Genomic DNA, 21,366 nt, shown 5'->3' on the forward strand with positions numbered 1-21,366 from the left:
AAGGGACTCAGGTCAGCCCTTGGGGGTGACAGTGGAGGAGGAAAGACCCAAGAAACGAAGGGTCCTAGGGGGGTCAGCAACTCCAGGCCTCTGGGGGTCACAGCACACGCTCCTCTTTACAATCCCCGGGGCTGCCTTTACCTATGGACTCTATTTTACAATCTGGGACCCTTGGCTGGCCAAGAGACTTTAGGAGAATTTCGAAGCGTGGAAAGAGAGAAACTAAAGTTGGGAAGGGGGACTAGCAGCCAGGAGGGAGGGTGCATCCTATGGCTCGTTGAGACGCAGGAATTATGTCTAAGATACAGCCTAACCCAACACATTGCTCCTGGGACACCTGCCATTTACTTTGCCTGCTACCTAAACTCTTCCCTTTATTTTGGGAGCTGCCCATCTTGTGACTCAGAGCCCACTATCATACTCAAGAGGCTGAAAATGCCTGTGGATGGCACCCCACCTCTGCTGCACACGGTCAGGCATGTGACCCAGGCTCCACTGGCCAAACACCCCAGCCCGGTGTCTGGAGCCTGGAGCGAGGGAGTGCAGAGGCAATGACCTTGGGAGTGCCGTCTCCCCAGGCTGGTTCGACATGATCCAGGCCAAGCAGCCTTGAACCTGGTTCTCAGTATTTGCTATGAGTTCCTTCAAGGCCCAAGGTGCTTTAAATTAATTCCTTTTCTGCCCAAATCACCCAAGTTCAATCTCTGTTGTTTGCAGTCTAAAATCGAGGCAGATCCAGCACTTTGTGGGTTACTTGCCCAGGGGTATTTGCAATTAAAATAAGAGGCCCCCTAGAAAGAGGTCCAGGAGATCAAACCAGTCAATCCTAATGGAAATCAACTCTGAATATCCATTGGAAGGATTGTCACTGAAGCTGATACTTTGGCCCCTGATGTGAAGAGCTGATTCACTGGCAAAGACCCTGGTATTAGGAAAGACTGACGGCAAAAGGAGAAGAGGGCAACAGAGGATAAGATGGTTGGATGGCATCACCTATTCAATGGACATGAGTTTGCACAAACTCAAGGAGATAGTGGAGGACAGAGGAGCCTGGTATGCTTTAGTCCATGGCGTCACAAAGAGTCAGATACGACTTAAGGACTGATCAGCAACAAGGACCATATTCACCCTAGAGGCTCTAGGGGACAATCTATTTCCTTAACCTTAATCGCATCCTTTTACCATGTAAGGTAACATACTAATAGGTTCTGGGGATGAACTTGTGGGCCATTATTCTGTCTATGACAGGTTGCCTTGTGGCCCACTAAGATTCATGTCTATACCTCATGCAAAATACATTCACTCTATCTAAAGGTCCCCCCAGTTATCATTTCATTACAGCAGCAATTTGAAGTTCAAAATCTCATCTGAATCTCATCAGCTCAAAAGTCTCAGATGTCATCAGCTAAATCATGTAAATTGGGACAGGGCTCTTGTTATGATCCATCCTGGAGCATAATTCCTCTAAAGCAACAAGTTACTTGTTCCCTATATAAGATGATGAGATAGACACAGAGTAATAGACATTCCTGTTTAAAAACAGGAGACAGTGGAAGGAAAAAAGAAAGGGCATTCGTTCTAAGCAATTCTGAAATCCAGCCAGGCAAATCTGTCAGGCCTCAAGGTCTAGAAATAATCCTCTCTGGCTCAGGGATATTCTATGTGGGCTTGCCACTCCATCCTCTGAGTCATCCTTCCCTTCTCATGCAAGGTAGCAGGTATTTGCAGATAAGCACTTTTATCAGTCTGGGTCTTGTCAGTAGACTTCTGGGCATCTGACAGCCTGCGTTCATTTCATATTCTCTTTCAGTCCAATCTGGCAGTGTTTCTGCTGGTATAACGTTCTCAGTAACCCCATGGGTCTCCTGTGTATGTCATGGGAATTCACTCCATTAGACAAGAGGCTCTTCAACATGTCTTTCCTAGAAAATCCCTCCCTTATTTTTGGCATTTGCTGAGATGGCTTAGGAAACACACACCCTTAAGCTTCTGAGATACTCTTGGGTTTGATTGAAGGGATCTGTGACTCACACCCTTAATCTCTTCAAAGAGCCTTTTGTGTGACTGAATACTTTGAACTTTTGGTCTTTCTAAGGTATTAGCAGAAAGTTGTACAGCTGCACACAAAGCCTGTTCTCTGGAGCATGATTTCCTGACAGGGAACCTCTCAATTTTAGCGTCTTTTCCCAGTAAGACTGGCAGAGAACTCCGCAATTATCAAGTCCCTCTTTCTTTCTGTTTAACAGTTCTTCTCTCAAGTTCATCTGTTTCTGCTCACAGTTTTCCATAAGCAACAAGAAGATCCCTGCCAACCATACCTTCTACACTGGTTTGGAAATGTCAGCTAAATATCTAAGCTCATCATTTATAAGTTCTGTTTCCCGCAAAACTGCAGGATATAGTCCTTCTAAGATTTCTGTCCCCCTGACAAGGATCCCCTTTCTTCCAGTTTCCAATAATATGATCCTTGTTTCCTCTGGGTCAACACTAATTAAGTTGTTAATAATCATAGTTCTATTAACAGTAGAGTGTAGGCAAACTACATTTTTTTTCCCTCTCTCTATCAAATGTCTCAAAACTCTTCCAGCCTCTGCCCACCGCCCACTTCCAAAACCACTCCACATTTTTAGGTATTTTTTAAAGCAACAACCCACTCTGGGCACCAAAGTCTGCATTTTTTTCTAACTGTTGCTGTCATAAGAAATCGCCACAAATGTAGAGGCTTCAAACAACACAGAGGCATTATCTCACAATTCTATAGGTCAGAACTCCAACACAGGGCTCACTGGGCTGAAACTAATGCGTTAGCCAGGCTGCTTTCTTCTCTAGAGGCTCTAGGGGAGCATCTATTTTCTTGCCTTTTTCCAGCTTCTAGAGGCAGTCTACATTTCTTGGCCAATGCCCACTTCCTCCATCTTCAAAGCCAGCAGACATCACATCTCTCTGACCTCCTTTTCATTACCACAGATCTCTGACCAGATAAGAAAGCAGTTCTCTGCTTTTAAGAACTCCCATGATTAGACTGGGCTCACTTGGATAATCCAGGTTAATCTCCCACCTAAAAGTCCTTATCCTTAATCACAGCAGAAAAGTCTCCTCTGGCCACAGAAGGTAACTCATTCACCAGTTCCCAGGATTAGAGTGCTGACATCCAAGGCAAGGGGGTGGGTTATTATTCTTCATGCCATATTACCCACCTCTCTGACCCTCAATTTTCCCATCTATCAAATGGGGATAACATCTCTCCCAGGATTGTCATGAGGACTGAACTGAGGGAGCTTTCAGAAATGGAGAATTTCAAGCCATACCCCAGACCAAGTGACCTAGAATATCCATTTTCAGCAAAATCCCTGGTAGACTGTGATGCCTAGGAAAGTCCGAGATACATGGGCATGTAGAATTTCACACTGGACAGAGAGTCTCACCGCCTGGACTTGAACCCTGCTCAGCCATGAAGTCATTCTAAAATACAGGCTCTCTTCAGGTATCCTCTAAAAGTACTCTGAGCCAGGTTGAATTGGACAGGTTCCAAGGCTAACATATATAACACTTTATGATTTGATGACTAAAGTACTAATGCTGGAACTGCAGGCGGCAGCAGTTTGGTGGATGGGTGGGGTGAGCTGCAGGGGGAGCTTCCTGGCAGCCCTCAAGCCCCATCACTAAGGGACCACCCGCTCTGCCTGGCCATGAGGTCAGCTTGGGCCATTGTTTGGGATTTTAAGAAACCAGTGTCTGGGGAGGGAGGTGGGAGGGGGGTTCATGTTTGGGAACGCATGTAAGAATTAAAGATTTTAAAATTTAAAAAATAAAAAACTAAAAAAAAAAAAAAGAAAGAAAGAAACCAGTGTCTTCCCAGAAGACTGGGCTGGAGCTATAATGGATCCTAGTTGTTGCATCTGAACCAACAAAATAGTTGTCAACTATCCCAACTGATTTCCTCCCATGTTGCAGGCAAGGGGAAGAAGGTAGATTCCTTATTTTCTCTGGCCAAGATTATGTGAACACAGAGGCTGCTTCTTGGTGAAGGGAGTTGCATGGAAACCCCCGGGGTGTTGAGCCACCAACTGGCCCAAGTCAGCCCCACTGGAGCCCAGCCTAATGTGCCACTGGCTGGGAGCTAAGGGCTTGCTGCCCCTCCAAGGACAGCTGGCTTTTCCCACAACTTCTCAGGATGCAACACATCTGCCACCTTGACCCAGGCCTGAAAGACCCTCCCTCAACTATGCCCAGAGAGGCCCACTTGGCCCACTGGAGCCCACGCTGCTCCTGGGTGCTTAATGAAGATAAATTCTCCCTGTCCTTACTGAAGCACATACGCAAGGCTGAGTTTAAATATAACATTCTGGGTCAGCGAGCTGGCCTACTTCATCCTTTTTGTCTATCTCAGGCCCCAAATGAAAAGAGAGGAATTTCTCCATGTTTCACTTGCTCTAAGAGATTGGTCTGAAACTCGGGTGGCGGGGGGGCGGGGGGGGGGTGTTGAGAAGCGGAGGTGTCTGGAAGTTCTGTACTGTGGTTACCCAGGTGAAGGTGAGGAGGCTATTGCCAAGACTGACTTGGTACCCACAGTCAGTGCCAATCCCATGGGGTTCCCCAGCTCCCTGAGAAGGGCAGAAGCTGGGGAAGGCCCTTGCCTGAGGCAAGAGGACTGCCCAGTGGTGCCAGGGACAGAATCTTCAGCAGGGGTACCAGAGCTGGGGCAGGTGTCCCATGGGCTGTGAGAGACCATGCCGCTCAAGGCCAAGGGAAGCCAGCTCTCCACCTGGAGCCCCCAGTGACAGACAGCCTGGAGGAGAGGACCCTGCCCTGGACCTGGGTGGATTCCATGAAGTCTTCCACATGAACGGAGGCACAGACATGGGTGTGCGGCAAATAGTCTAGCCAAAGCTTGAACTCAGGGGTAGGAGAGCCAGAGAAACTTGGCCGGGCCCTTCAAGTCCAGCTCCCAGTACTGAACGCCAAGTTAAGAGCTTTGGATGGAGTTGTAAACTGTTGAAGAAAGCTGAAACCACTGTGGAGGGGGCACCCTTATTTAAAGGTACCCTGGATGACTCTTGCCTAAAAGAAGTGTCGGTCTCCTCCTCTGCACCCAGTGGGGTTCCCTGCATGATGCCTCCAGGGCCTCCTGGCTGACTCCTTAAATGACCCATGAGGTAGGAGTTAGTAGCCTCTGCAATGGAGCTGTGAAAGGTGGTATCACTGGCCTGTATTCTTTTTTTTTTTTTTTTAACTTGGGTATAATTTTTAAAATTTATTTGTTTTTTATTGAAGAATAATTGCTTTACAGATTTTTGTTGTGTTCTGTCAAACCTCAACATGGATCAGCCATAGGTATTCATATATCCCCTACCTTTTGAACCTCCCTCCCATCTCCCTCCCCATCTCACCCCTCTAGGCTGATACCGAGCCCCTGTTTGAGTTTCCCAAGTCACACAGCAAATTCCCGTTGGCTATCTATTTTACCTGTGGTACTGTAAGTTTCCATGTTAGTCTTTCCATACATCTGGAGCTTGCCCTGGATCCAGGGCTTTTGTTAACTGACTTTGCAAATTACTCTCATTTAAGGAGTGCAGTCAAACTGCTCGCCCTGGGGCTTTACATCCGGCCATGTGACTTGCTTTGGCCAGTGGACTGAAGGGTGCCAGTTGGAATCTAGACCTTAAAAGCTTTTGCAGGCTTCTATCTGCCCCCTTGGGCCTCTGCTATCATCCTGAGAAGAACATTCCCTTCAATGAGTTTGCTGGCTGCACGCAGAGGCTCAGACACAAACGGAGCCAGCTTGGATAAGCCAACTCCTGGACCACGTAGAGACTTGTGAGCTAAAGAAGTGCTTATTGTTGCATCTGCCTGAGGTATTGGGGTTGTTTGTTACATAGCATTACTCTGGTGTTTCACTGATACATTGGGATAATAACAGACCCATTCTCTCGGAGTTGTAGTGAGGATTCAATAAAAATAATCCACTTAAAGCTCTTAGACAAGAATTTCAGTCTGGGAAAATGAACATTTCCAGAGATGGATGACGGTGATGCCTGCACAACACTGGGTGAGCATGCTGGAGCTGCAAGGGTCCACTTATACCCTTATCTCTTTCAATAAATACAGCACTATGCCCACGATCGAATCTTGGTCGAATCTGTAGATGTGGAACACAGATACGGTGGGCAAAGGATACGGATTTTGGTATCCAAGGTAGGTCTTGTAGCCAGTCCCCCGTGGATACCTATGGATGAATGTATATTTAATGCCACTGAACTGCACATACGGTTAATATGGTAAACCTGACATCATATATATCTTACCACCGATGTATGGATGTGAGAGTTGGACCGTAAAGAAGGCTGAGCACCGTAAAGAAGGCTGAGCACCGAGGAATTGATGCTTTTGAATTGTGGTGTTGGAGAAGACTCTTGAGAGTCCCCTGGACTGACTGCAAGGAGATCAGTCCAGTCAATCCTAAAGGAAAGCAACCCTGAATATTCATTGGAAGGACTGATGTCGAAGCTGAAGCTCTAATACCCTGGCCACCTGATGCAAAGAGCCGACTCATTGGAAAGGACCCTGATGCTGGGAAACACTGAGGGCAGGGGAAGGGAGTGGCAGAGGACGAAACGGATGGATGGCATCACCAGCTCAATGGACATAAGTTTGAGCAAACTCCAGGAGATGATGAAGGACAGGGAAGTCTGCCATGCTGCAGTCCACGGGGTTGCAAAGACTCGGACACAACTCAGCGGCTGGACAGCAACAAATTTTACCATGTTATTTTTTTTAAAAAAACAACAGCATTTAGTCCCTTCCACATAGGAAGTGCCTGATAAATGTTAGCAGTTATTAGAAGGCAAGAGGAGGTGTGTGGTGGAACTGCACACTCTAACCACAGTGTAATGATGATCAATGAAGCCCTCGGGGAAGTGACTCTGGAGTGACTGGCCTCTCTTCACTTCTTAAAGGAAGAGGCATAAAGTCATTCATACTAACAGGCTGAAGGGGCATTTGCAGTGGTCATGTGATAAGGAGAACACAGTCAGAGCTGGAAGACTGTTGGGCAGTGTCTCACTCAGTCCCCTCATGGGGAGAAGGCGAGACACAGAGAGGCAACTCTGAGGTCACTCAGGAACTCGGTGGCGGATCTAAGATTGGAATCTGGAGGTCTTGACTCCGAGTCCAGTGCTCTTTCTGTTCTGCCACAGACGGGGGGACACAATAAAGCTCCATCTAACCACTAACTGTGCACTCTCAGGCACCTGCAGACAGGATCTGGGGCTTCCTGGTGCAGCTCAAACCACAAACACAAGACCGCGCACAGAGCAAGTCCTGCCTTTGGGTTCCCTTAACACGTGGTAAGGAGATAATATTTTTTCCCTCTCCACCTTCTTTTTTTAATTAAGCCAAATATATTTCTGCTTGGGAGCTTTACTCCAGTTTTGGACAGGGTTAATTAAAAGAAAAAATATACATATTAAAAGGCCAGTTTGATTACTGCTACATATTAGTAATGTGATGAATAATTGATTGAATGTCTATGTTAATTGCTTCCTGAATCAGTGATTCTGCTACTGAATACTCCAGGGCTGTTGCTATTTTGAAATGAGTAGTAATTTCACTGCACTGGGATGGCAGAATGTGCCACATGAGTGTCCTCCTGGGTTTAAAGCTGCCTCTACTTCCTGTTCACTCTCTTCATCCTGACTTCTCCGTTTCTTCCCTGTGTCCCAGTCTACCGCCCGCTCCAGAGACCAGCGGTTCTCAAGCGTTGGGCTACATCAGACTCCCAGGGGAGCCTGTTGAAATATACATTCCCACCCTCCGGGGTTTGACCTGGCAAACCTGGGAATCTCTATTGTTAACCAGCATCTCAGAGGCAGGGTTGGGGATTTGCTTTTGAAAAGAGCTGGCTGGACTTCCCTGGTGGTACAGTGGATAGGAATCCGCCTGCCAATGGAGGGAACACGGGTTCGCTCTCTGGTCCGAGAAGATCCCACACATTGCAGCACAGCTAAGCCCACGCTCTACGACCACTGAGCCCCCACTCTAGAGCCCACGAGCCACAACTAATGGAGCCTCTGCGCTGCATGGCTCTACAACTAGAGAAGCCCTGGTCTCTGCAGCTAGAGAGTCGCCCCTGGTCTCTGCAACTAGAGAAACCCGTGCACTGCAACTAGAGGAAGCCCCTGGTCTCTGCAGCTAGAGAGTCGCCCCTGGTCTCTGCAACTAGAGGAAGCCCCTGGTCTCTGCAACTAGAGAGTCGCCCCTGGTCTCTGCAGCTAGAGAGTCGCCCCTGGTCACTGCAGCTAGAGAGTCGCCCCTGGTCTCTGCAGCTAGAGGAAGCCCCTGGTCTCTGCAGCTAGAGAGTCGCCCCTGGTCACTGCAACTAGAGAGTCGCCCCTGGTCTCTGCAACTAGAGGAAGCCCACGTGCAGCAACGAAGACTCAGCACAGCCAAAAATATAAATAAACAGCAGTGTGTACATGTCAAAAAATTTTTTTTGAAAAAGAAAAGAGCTGGCTGAGGTAGAGACGCACCATGAGGGGCCATGCTCCAAACTCTGACAGCAACGGCTTCCTCGCACTGGGTTTCCACCCTCGGCTGCTTGCTGTTGGATCTCCCTCCAGCCCAACTTGTCTAAAATGAATCTGTGGGAGTTCCCTGATTGCCTAGTGGTTACAATTCCAGGCTTTCACTGCCATGGCCCGGGGTTCAATCCCGGTTGGGGGACTGAGATCCAGCAAGCTGAGTGGGGTGGCCAAACAAATGAACAAAATAAATTTGCGATTGTCCTCCCACAGTCAGCTTTTCCTCGGTGAACTGTTCAGCAAACATGGGCTCTGCCCAGCCCTACCTGGTCAAGCTCAGAAGCCTCTTCTGTTCTTACCAGCCCTTCCCCCAACATCCATACAGCAGCCAGACCCTGCCTGTTTCTTCCCATTTCAAACCCCACTGAAATATTCTTTTCTGCAACTTTGGAAGCAGGTTTCTAAGGGTCCTTTTTGTCCTCCAAATGGTCCTTCTCTGGCCTCTGCGTTTCATAGACGCAGTATTTGCCTCTCCGAGATTTTAATCACAACGGATCCTGGCAGTTTTCTTCTGCTTCCTGCATCATCTCTATTGCCTCCTGGTTTCTTTGCTCTCCGTTTTGGTCCCTGCTTCCTTCAGATGCCTGCTGAGCCTGGAGGTCTATTTCCATTTAGGGGAGAAGCACAAAGAGTTGACAGGGCGCTCTGTGGGGTGGGGTGAACTGGAGAGTGGGCTTCACTGAAGGTGGGCTGTGCGCTGGGAGGCCCTGGCATGGCAGCATCTGTGGCTGTTTCTCTGGAGGGTGCTGAGTTTCCTGAGAGCAGAATCATCCAGTCTTCTGCCTGGCTGTGGGCATTCTCAGAGCAAACCAGGCCAGGAGTTTACCCCAAATAGACCTTTTCTTCTCCTGACTTAACACGTCTTTCTAATATGGCCTCTAACACCACTCCAAGCCCGAGCTGCGCCTTCAACACACTTCCCACTGGCGCCTCCAGTCACCCCTGCTCCCTGAGACTGCTGAGTTCCAGCCACCATGGCGTCGGCTCTTCCTCCCCTCCAGGCCGTGGTAGACACCCACTTAAGGGCACAGCTCACATGCTCCAGCTCTGGGCAGCCTTCCCACCACCCTGGACAGCCCTGTGGCCCCTTCTGAGTCTCATGCATCCAGCCAGGTGGCCAAGGGCACTGGCTCTGGAACCGGACTGCCGGATTCAAGGTCTGGGGCCTGGCAAGTGCTGGCCCCTCTGGACCTAGTCGCCGCTGCTGCTGCTGCTAAGTCGCTTCAGTAGTGTCTGACTTTACGTGACGCCATAGACGGCAGCCCACCAGGCTCCCCCATCCCTGGGATTCTCCAGGCAAGAATACTGGAGTGGTTTGCCATTTCCTTCTCCAATGCATGAAAGAGAAAAGTGAAAGTGAAGTCGCTCAGTCATGTCCAACTCTTAGCGACCCCATGGACTGCAGCCTACCAGGCTCCTCCGTCCATGGATTTTCCAGGCAGGAGTACTGGAGTGGGGTGCCATTGCCTTCTCTGCTGGACCTAGTTGCTGCCCTGCAAAAGGGGCATGACAGCTGCCTCTCCCCCAGAGGGCAAGAGGAGGGGCTGTGTGGGGAACCCAGCACCACGCCTGGCGCAGAGCATGCCGGGAAACGCCAGCTCTTCCAGCCACTGCTGTTAACATTTTGACTTTGAGCTGAGCATGAGACCAGCTTGCACTGTTCCCTGAGAGGAAAAGGTCTCGTGTGCGGGCAGATGGTGCACACAGCCCACTGGGGACGGAGTCTAGGGATCGTCTGCTGTTTTCATCTCTAGGGATGAGGGAGGAGAGAGACCATACATCATCACAGGGATCAGGGCTTCCGGGAGACCCTCAGAAGCACCAAGCAGGAGCCAGACCCCTCTCTTTCCTTTGAATGGGATTCTGTTTAGTGCAGAACACACCCTATACCCCACAGATACACGGAAGACAGATGAAAGCTCCTGATGGAGGCCTCATCCTATGCTCTCCATGTTCTTATTAACTGAGAACACAGAAAGAAAAACAACTGAACATACTTTGCTTCAACTTATTGTTAAAGACTTCATCAATTGTCAGAGCTAAAGATCCCTTGCAGGATAACTGAGAAGGTGGGGAAACTGAGGCCCAGAGAGGCCAATGGGCTCGTCCAAGGTCGTACAGGGTGGCTCAGATGGTTAAGAATCTGCTTGCAATGCAGGAGAACCTGGGTTCGATCCCTGGGTCAAGAAGATACCCTGGAGAAGGGAACGGCTACCCACTCCAGTATTCTTGCCTGGATAATCCCATGGACGGAGGAGCCTGGTGGGCTACAGTTCACGGGGCTGCAAAGAGTCAGACATGACTGGGCAACTAACACTGTCACTTTCTTTCACTTTCAAAGTCAGAGAGAGGGGTGCAGAGGTGAGAAGAGAGCCTGGGTTCCCAAATGCGAGACCCACAGCCACCCTGGCCTCTTCACGTCCCTACCGCCCACTTCGCCCTCCAACAGTGGTTACCACTGTCTCTGGAGGCTTTCATAACTGAGCCCCCTCCCTGCCCCCAGGTCCTCTCCAGCCTGTCCTAGGAAGGGAGAAGGCTAAGAGGTGAACCATCCCTAGATTTACTCCCAAAGAGATGATAGAAGGCACATGGAGTTTGTTTCCTTGGGTTTCCCAGAAAGCACAAGTGGTAAAGAACCCACCTGCCAGTGCAGGACACATAAGCGATGTGGGTTCAGTTCCTGGGTTGGGAAGATCCCCTGGAGGAAGGCAAGGCAACCCACTCCTGTATTCTTGCCTGGAGAATCCCATGGACAGAGGAGCGTGGCAAGCTGCAGTCCCTAAGGTTGCAAAGAGTTGGACGTGACTGAAGCAACTTAGCATGCCAAGGCTTGCAAGGAGTTTGTGTGTTTGCTTTGTTTTAAAAGTGCTATACTGGTATTAATAGCACTCGTTTGTTTTTATTTAACTTGTGGACAAAGACTTATAGATGGGTGCCAAAATAAATCCTTTTTTGCAATCCAGAACTCATTGTTCAGTATGAGTTTTGACACAGATGAGAAGGAATACATTTTTGTTTTTAAAGGGTGCCATATTGGAACTTCCTTGGTGGTCTGGTGGTTAAGAATCCACCTTGTAATGCAGGGCACATGGGTTTGATCCCTGGTTGGGGAACTAAGATCCCACATGCTGCAGGGCAACTAAGCTCAGGTGCCACAACGAAAGATCCTGCATGATGCAACAAAGATCCAGTATGCTGCAACTAAGACCCAACACAGCCAAGTAAATAAATAAATTTTAACCAAAAAATTAAAAAATGAAAAGTGCCATATTAAGAAAAGAGGCACTATACTTAATCAAGATTCTTAGCTAACAGAGAGCAGGTCATTTTCTTTGTGTTATTTTTTCTGCCTGAGTCTCAGTTTTACTCATCTGTAAAACGGGTATAATAAATTTCACAGACTCATGAAAATTAAAGGAGACAGGGGTAAATGTACCCAGCCTAAAACTAGGTGCACCACTGGTGATCAATAAATGTTCACGTTTCTCTTCCTCAACCTTGGTATACAGCATCTCTTCCACTGGATATTGGAAGCAGCCACAGAATGTAACAGGTGGCCATAATCTAGCTCATCACTGAGTTATTTAAAACAAAATATTACAAGCCCCCCTGTCGTCCAGCAGCACAGACGTCAGAGTAGATGGACTCGATGTTCTAGGGTGTGGTGGTTTAGAATCACGGTTGTAACGTCCACAGCAGAAGGGCATTTGCACCCAACTTACTAGATACTGGGCCCCATGCTCCGCCTGCAGGACACCATTCCTCCCCCACCCCAACTCTGCAGAGGCCGCTCCATTATCATCCCCACTTCACAGATGAGAACACTGAGAAACGAATCAGAGAAAAACAACTGGTCATACTTCACAATTCTATCCGTATAATAATAGAATAAGGAAAAGGCCAGAGGGGCACGCAAAATACAATCGTGGTCAAATTTTTTCTTCTATTTAAAAAATTTCTATAATGTTGATTTATTACCTCAGTGTGGGATCACAGAAAACCACCAGACAGGCCCAGTGGAAACCCCAGCCCTGGGGCGTGCCCACTGTGTGGCCTTAGACGAGTCAGTGTGGGGGTGTGCCTCAATTTCCCATTTGAGATATGAGTGAAATTTGGGGGTGATTTGTATTTTCTTTTTTTCCTTATCTCTAATTTCAAACTGGTCTTTAGTTTCATTATACCTATACTACTTGGATAACAAAGAGAAAAGATATTTTAAAACAATATCTACTTTTCATAATGTTTTAAAGGTTAAATTAGGTCATAAGCATAAGGAACCTGACAAAACTTATGATATTCATTAAAAAAAATAAACAGGTCTCAGCAGGGTAGGGGAGGGTTGCCATATTTATACCAACAGTTAACATGTTCATTTTAGCGCTTCCCTGGTGGCTCAGCCATAAAGAACCCACCTGCAGTGCAGGAGACGGGTACTCGATTCCTGGGTCGGGAAGATCCCTTGGAGGAGGCTTGCGGCAGCCCACTCCAGGATCCTTGCTTGGAGAATCCCATGGACAGAGGAGCCTGGCAGGCTCTGGTTCATGGAGTCACAAAGTGTTGGACACGATTGAGGCAACTAAGCACGCAACATGTTCATTTTATTGTGTGTTTGGCAAAAGATATGCCTGGTACCTCAAACCAGTGGTTCATATATGTTACTGCTTAGGAGAAATCTAAGTTTTTTAAAAAGCATGATTTAAAGAAACACATGGATGGGAGAGAAGTTCCTGGGCTCTTGCTACTCAAAGTGTGGTCCTCAGACCAGCAGGCACCATCAGTTGGGAGCTTGAGAGAAAATCCAGGTGCTCAGAACAAACCCACGGAATCAGAATCTGCATTTAACAAGATCCCCAGGAGTATCATACGCACATTAGAGCTTGAGAAGCACTGAGTTGAGTGATAAACAAATGTGTCAAAGCCACCAAGTTGCCACAGGAAACCCTGACATAGGCCTTCGAGACCCAGACACCAGCCCAGCCTCTCCGACTTCTTAGTCAGTCTCTCCACTTTATGCACGGTGATGAGGCTCAGAGAGGAGGGGCGCCTTACCCGACGTCACCCAGCAAGACAGGAGCAAAGCTGGCCTAGGATCTCAGACTTCTGGTGTCTCAGGCCCCAGCCTTAGTTTCCAAGGCACACCCAGGGGAACACAGGGTGCTAGAAACCCATGGCCAGGCCAGAGCCGACCCGGAGTCTCCAGTGGCCCAGGCATGCTCATTAATCCCCTGACCTTGGAATGGGATGTTTGCCTGAGAGGAGCAATCAGTGCCTTTGGGGACAGTAGAGTCCCGGGATGCGGATTCTGAGAGAGCCGGGGCTGCAGAATGCAGACTGTGTCCTGCCAGCTTGCAAAAGAACAGCCTGTCCTGGCAAGCTCGTGGGGACGCGCTCCCAGTGGCGTGGTAGGGACGAGCGGAGTTACCAGGGAGCCCGGGTTCTCCCTGGGGTGGCTGGTGCGGACCCAGGGCACTGTGCCACTGGGCAAGAGCACCAGTTGGACCCATTGCTATCACTGATGAGCGCTCTGGTTTTCAATCATCCACTTCGCATTCAGAAAACACTTATTCAAATACCTCCTCTATTCTCACTCTATCCCATGCTCTACGCCTTGAACCCTGGGCTGTGACACAATTCCAGAATCTCACAGAACCCCAGTCTCTGTTCCAATGTCAGTAGCCGTGCGGTCTGGGGCAAAGGGCTCAGCATGTGTGAGCCTCAGTTTCTGCTTCTAGGAAATGGGTATGGTGGCACACCTACCGGAACAGGTAAAAGGAAAGTGGTAGATTTTACCAAGTGCTGATGAGAACATGGAGCCACAGGAAAACTCTCCGATGTTGCTGGTGGGAGCATGAAATAGGACAGCCTTTCTGGAGACAAGTGTTGACAGTTTCTAGGAAAGTTAAACCTATACCTACCCTGCGACTCCCAAATCCCACTCTGAATGAGGGAAATGAAAATACACGTCCATATGCAGACTTGAATATTCATAGAGATCTAATTCATAATAAACTTAAATAAGAAATACGCTATATGCCCACCCACAGGAGGACAGACAAACCTCCTATAATGGACTCCTACAGAGGACTACTAGACAGCCCTGAAAAAGAAGCCCCACCCCCTATCCCCCCCACCCCCATGCATGACAACACGAAGAATCTCACAGACATGCTGGTGAAAGAAGCCAATCAAGACGAACACCCCAGGGGATTCTACTGATCGAAGCTTCAAGAGTAAGTGGAAGTGATCCCTAGTGATAAAAGTCAGAACAGTGGGTACCTCCGGGTTCAGCAGCGAAAGGGCAGGCGGGAGCCGCCCAGGGACCCAGAAACGTGCTGGATCTGGGCTGCAGTCACACAGGCATAAACAGAGGGAAAAGTTTATCCACTGCGCACTTCAGATTTGCTCACTTTATGATGTAGTTCTACTCAGTGGGGGAAAGAGAGAGAGAAAGCATGTGAGAGATGTGGCGGGGGGCGGGGGATTCCTCCGTCACGGCAGTGTTCTGAGGATAAGGCTAAAGGACAGGATGTGCAGTTGCTGGGGGATTCACAGTCAGTGGCCACTGTGGAGAGTCAGGCTCCTTGCAGGCTATGGTTTCTTGCTCTGTAAAGGGGGAACAAGGAGGGCTCACAGCTCACTCAGGGGGATGAGGCTACAAAGGTGCCCAGAACAGGGTCTGCCACTGGGTGGCCGGGACAGGGGTGGTCTCTGTCTGCGCTGGGAGAATAGTATTGCCCGTGGGGAATACTCCACAGCCACAGAAAAGGCTTGGACCTAGAAAGTTTGCCCCAAACTGCTTCCCCTCCCCAGCCCCTCCATGGATGTGGTAGACATCAGCCCATCGAGCTTAATGACGCCACTAACACCCCCTGACACGTGGGAGCTCTGGCTCCCCTGATCACAGAGAGGCCTAGGGAGGCTCACACAGCCACAGCCCGAAGGCTCTAACAGTGAGCATGGCCCCAGGTCCCAGCACCCTGGGTCAGCGGCGGGAAGCACAGGCTATGGGCCTCACGGAAGCGAGGGGGCGGGCCGGGGGTGGGCAGTGAGGCTTGAGTCCAGGCAGAGACCCTAACTCCTGTGCTTACCCCACTGCAGCAGCAGTAACCCTGGAAACGCACTTCATACGAAAGGACACTTACCGGCTATGGGACTCCTGGGAGGAGTTTCGGGCCTCAGTTTCCCTCCTTTGGAGGAACCGAAGCTTTTGTGAGGGCAGGGGTTTCTGTGTGTCTTGTTCTCCTGCGGCATAGCCATACAGCGCAGTGTGTGGCACACAGTGGGTATCCAGGAAGTAGTTCTTACACAGGAAGTCGGTGATTCTGTGAGTGCATATGGCATTCGAGGTTGGCTGGCCAGGCCTCCTCTCACTTCACCCCTGCACAAGGAGCCTCCTCCCGCCCCTCCCCGCCCCTCGCCCTGTGCTTCTGTCTGTGGGCCTCAGCCCGGTCCACAGCGCCTCCTCCCAGCCACCCCTTTCCTGTCTGTCTGCTCCCATGCATTGCTCTCGGCCAAAACTTTCGTGCCTGGGAGGAAAGTCACAGCCTTCTCTTTTCTGACCTTTATAGCATTTCAGAGAAGGGCGCCACTCCGAAGACCAGGTGTGGACCAACCCCGGGTCACGGGTTAAACCTGGCTGCCGTCTGTTTTTGTAAATCAAGTTTTAATTGAACACTGTTACTCTCCTTCGTCTATGGCTGTTCACACACTAAAACACCAGAGTTGAAAGGCTGCTGCTGAAACTGACTACAAAGCCTAGAATATCCACTACCTGGCTCTTTGCAGAGAAAGTTTGCTGAACTCTGACACAGATTAAGTGCAGATCTTACACATACTCTTTTGTTGCATCTTCACAACAGCTCTACCACTTTTATGCCCATTTTATGGATGTGGAAACTGAGGCTCAGGGATGAAGGATGTTGTCCAAGGTTGGGTATCCAGTAGGTGGCAGTACTGGGATTTGAATCCACCAATGTCCCAGAGTCCAGGAACAGACTAATTATTAATACAAACAGGGTGAGATGGTTGGATGGCATCACTGACTCAATGGACATGAGTTGGAGCAAACTCAGGGAGACAGTGAAGGACAGGGAAGCCTGGTGCGCTGCAGTTCACGGGGTCGCAAAGAGTCAAGACACAACTTAGCGACTGAACAACAAGCAGATCAACACAGTGAGTCTAGTTTGCAAGATGCAAGGAGGTGACACAAGCCCAGGAGAAGTTCTGTGGATGAGGGTAAACGAGGCCAGAGCAGCCCAGAAGGCCCTTGGAAGCAGCAGGATCTGCCTGAGTCATTCAGGGAGAGGAGAGTTAGCCGGATGAGGGGAGGAAACATGGAAGGGTGGGCCAGCTAAGTGGGACAAGGCAGGGCACGAGCCAGCTGGGGAAGCTTGGCCCAGAGCCGGGGTGCTGGGGAACTACAGAAAGACACTCTTGAAATGATGCTTATGTGTCTCCCGGGCCCCGAAAGGCTGCCAAGTCCACAGGAGAAGGAGAGAGACGCTGCAGCAAATTCCATACCTAGGCATCGTGAGGATTCCGAATTTCCTGAAAAGGGCAGAGGTGAAAGCCGGGTACCTTTCGGCAGGGCGGGTTATAAGCAGGGTTTTCCTTGTGGCCAAAATGTTGGCGAAAACTCCCTAAAGGCATGAGTCATGTGGACTTGGGCGAGCAAGTGAACTATGTGACTTGACTTTCTCAGCTGTGAAATGGGGAACGCCATGGGCTAGTGGAGAGGGTAAAAGCGCTGTTATTCGCAGAGCACACCAAACAGTGCCTGGCACAGAGTGAGCGCTGTAGAAAGGTTCGCTAGGTAGACACAGGACATAAAGAAGATCTAGCTTCAGCAAATAAACTCCCAATTTTTTCGCCCCCAAATGATTCACGGGCTGTTCAGAATTCACAGTGCCTGATGTGGTTAATTTAAACACTGCCGCAGAATGGCGAGCCTGAACGGCATTTCAATGAACACAAACCTTATTTTTAACAAGACACACTGGCACTTGCGAGAACATTTAAAAATACCTTCCTCATTCCAAAGCTGCAACCAGGTCCGGGGAGAAATCCTCTGTTTTTGGGGTCACTATTTTCTCCAGGAGCTAGGCTCCAGAGTTGCTGTAGGAGCTGCTATGGGTATCCAGGGGGCTGAAAGTGGGAAAGAGAATTTGTGGACTGTCGATCAAACATCCAAGCTGACACCTGTCGGTCTGCTTGCTCATCTGTGGACTTGGGGTGGGGGCGTCCTCAGACAGATTCTGCATCTTGTTTCATTCAGCAAATACATAGGGATACCTACTGCCCTGTGGACACGGGGATGGGTCCTCACTCCTGGGGCTCACTTTCCAGGAGAGAGACAGATAATGAACGTGGAGATGAATAAATAGGCCAATGAGATCATTCCGAGGGATTCTACGTACTTTGGAGAAAGTCGAAGGGGAAAATGGGACCCCTGTGTGCATGGAGGGTGAGGGTATTAGGATAGTGGGGGAGGGCTTCTTGGAGGTGGTGATGTTCGTGATGCAAATGGAATGAGGAGGAGGAATCTGTCCTGTAAGGTCTGGGGAAGAGTGATGAAGGCAGAGGGAGCGTGGAGCCTGGTGACTGAAGAACCAGCAGGAGAGTGGGGTGTGGAGTGTGACGGGCCATGAGGAGAGCGGCTGTGATGCAGGGACCCATGTGAAGGCCTGCAGGGCTCGTGGTTACAGACGCTGCGTGGACAGCACTAGGGCGGGACAGCGGCTCAGGGAGCCGTGGGGAAGCCGCCGCACAGCCCCCCACTGCCTTCCTATGAACAGTGCCCCTTGCATCACTTAATCTGGCAGTTCTGTCGGGCCACCGTGCCAGGCACACGGTAGATATTTCATAAATGTTTAGTGAACAGTGGTAAAAACCAGCTTTGCTTTGCTGTCTGTGACAGGCTCCCAATCTCCAGCAAACCTGCTTGTTTTTAAACGAAGCGCATGCTTCGTCTATTTTCTTCTTTTTCGGACGGTTCTCGCGTGTTTCTTCTCATCTCCTTGGTTTGCCAGTCTACTGGACCAAAGATCAAGACTGTGGGGCGTCTTGCAGCCCCACGAGAAGCAGGGGACATCTGGGTCCCGTCTCTCTCAGCCCCATGGCCGAGAGGACTGCAGTTTGATCGATGCTTGGGGTTGCAATGAGACGCTGATGTGCAAGTGTTCGAGGAACAACACATAGAGGAGAGTCTACCCACTAACACCATTTCCTCCAGCACCGCCTGGACTCCCATGGCAGTGCCGAGGGTGTGCGGGGTCTGCACCACAGCACGTCCAGAAGCCGCCTGAGAGAGACCGTGACTCCTTGACCCTGTTTATTCCCAGTCTGAGAATATTCAATTCTTTGCAGTGAGAGATTCTGAGATTGTAAGCTCCTGTTCCACCTCTTATCCAGGCATTTCTTTTCTTTCCTTTTTTTAAAATATTGACTGTGCTGGGTCTTAGTTGCAGCATGTGGGATCTTTAGCTGTGGCATGGGGGATCTAGTTCCCTGACCCGGGACTGAACCTGGGCCCGTGCGCTGGGAGCAAGAAGTCTTAGCCACTGGACCACCAGGGAAGCCCCCAGGCATTTCTCACTGCAGGTGACTGACTACAAAAGATACAGGTTGTGTTCAACGTATTTCATGGACAGTATCAGGCAGCTTCTCAAACGTGACCTTGTGAAATCCCCGCTGCGAGGGAACCTGCAATTCCCAATCTACAGATGAGGAAAACCGAGGCCAGAGGAAGTTATGGGAGGAACAGGTTCGTCTCTGGTGGCGTTCAGATCCACCTGGGTCTTCTGCCTCCACTCCGAGGGGCCGGCACGAATGTGGAAGCAGAGTGTCACGTCATGAACTGGGCAGGAGCCGCGAGGGCCACCGAGCCTCGGTTGCCAGCAAGCCCTCCACACTGACTGGACAGGAACGGGCCAGCTGTGGCTGGGACCCCAAGGGCAGCTGCTCGGGGAATCCAAGCCAGCAGGTCATGGGCCAAGCCAAGCTGCCGCTTGCTGGGCTCTGCGAACACAGCAGCAAACTGGACAGATTCAGTCATGGCCCTCTGCAGTGGATGGGACAGCTGGATGCTGGTCAGTGAGCCAAAGGGACTTGCTGGGAAGGGAGCTGTGAGCTTGGTATTGAGGGAAAAGCAGACCCTGGTCAGGTGGAGACGGTGAGAGGAGGCAGTGGGGAGGAGGGGCCAGCAGATGTGGGGGGAACAGAGGCTACTGTGAGGAGACAGGAGAGGAGGGGGCCAGCAGGCAGGGGTGAGGCTGGCCTGGCATTTCCTCCGAGGGGCCTGATGGCTGGAGGAGGCCCCACAGGCAGGAGGATGCATCTAGGGATCCAGCTCACCCACTGGACTGGGAGGTTTGAATTCAGACAGGGCTTTCCCTAGCGACTTTTCTTGCTCCCCTTCTGTTGGTCTGATAGAGCCTGAAAGTGAAAGTGAAAAAGTCACTCAGTCGTGTCCGACTATTTGCAACACCATGGACTATACAGTCCATGGAATTCTCCAGGCCAGAATACTGGAGTGGGTAGCCTTTCCCTTCTCCAGGGGATCTTCCCAAGTCAGGGATGGAACCCACGTCTCCCACATTGCGGGCGGATTGTTTACCAGCTGAGCCACAAGGGAAGCCCCTGATAGACCCTACAGGATTCCAGATGGGGGCGGCCCTCAAGTGACCGCTGGATCTCTATGGGCTTCCTGACATGTGGGCCCTTGTGTACCCAGTAGAATCTGCAAATACCACAGAACCAGAGACACATGGATCGAAGTCCTGAAAACCGTGTAGAGTCGAGCTGGCCACTCTCTCCTGAAAGAAGGTGACATTTAGCTTGTGGCTGATACTCACATGATTCCCAGGGGCTATGCTCCCTGAACATCCTGCCTTAATCCCCTATTGATTACTTCCTACTGCTGGGTGATCCTAAGGCTCTAACTTTCCATTCCATCACTTTTCAGCACTCACCCCTGATTCCACATATGCAATCCACATGCCTGCTTGGCATCAAGGCTGGGATAACTAACACGAATGCTAAAATGACCCCACCCCACCAAGCCTTCTCCTCTGGGCTCCCTACCTGGGCAAACAGCCACAGGCACCTTCCCAGGTACTCAGCAGAAAAGCAGCAAAGCCATCGTTGACTCCTCTGGTTCCCTCAGTGTTCGTACCCAATCCCTTGGCAGCCCCAGTGGTGCCATCACCAAATACATCCTAAACTGGAGGCTTGCCACCTTCTACCAGCCACATCCAGGGCCAAGCCACCACTGTCCATTGCAACCCAGCCGGCTGCAACAGCCAGAGCAGCCAGAACGGGTCTGTTCAAAGCACAGATTAAATCATGTTATTCCCCTGCTCATATCTCTCCAGTGGTTTGCACTGTAATTAGAATCCAGGGCAAGATCCGTTCCGTGGCCTGCAAGACCCCTCCTGGTCTGGCTCTGCTCACCTTTCCAGCTTCTTCTTTGCCTCTCCTCCTCAATCACTCTTTATATCTATCTGCCTTCTCTCCACCTCACCAGCACACAGCTTTGCTATGACAAACAGATGGCATATTAAAAACCAGAGACATTTATTTGCCCACAAAGGTCCATACAGTCAAAGCTAAAGGTTTTCCAGTCGTCATGTACGGATGTAAGAGTTGGATCATAAAGAAGGCTGAGTGCCAAAGAATTGATGCTTTTGAATTGTGGTGCTAGAGAAGACTCTTGAGTGTCCTGTGGACTGCAAGGGGACAAAACCAGTTAATCCTCAAGGAAATCAACCCTCAATATTCACTGGGAGGA

General features: G+C 50.0%; 1 protein-coding gene and 1 non-coding gene across 8 annotated transcripts in view; one reads left to right on the forward strand and one right to left on the reverse strand.

Annotated features, from left to right (window-relative positions):
- The window catches only part of ATP2B2 (ATPase plasma membrane Ca2+ transporting 2), a 375,986-nt gene that overhangs the window by 247,354 nt on the left and 107,266 nt on the right, over positions 1-21,366 (reverse strand). The gene's annotated exons all lie outside the window — the stretch shown is intronic.
- On the forward strand, positions 11,464-11,588 carry LOC114109490 (small nucleolar RNA SNORA40). The gene has a single exon (XR_003586172.1). It is a non-coding gene; the product is annotated as a small nucleolar RNA SNORA40 (small nucleolar RNA).

The sequence above is a fragment of the Ovis aries genome, chromosome 19 (assembly GCF_016772045.2).
Source record: "Ovis aries strain OAR_USU_Benz2616 breed Rambouillet chromosome 19, ARS-UI_Ramb_v3.0, whole genome shotgun sequence".
Lineage (NCBI taxonomy): Eukaryota > Metazoa > Chordata > Mammalia > Artiodactyla > Bovidae > Ovis > Ovis aries.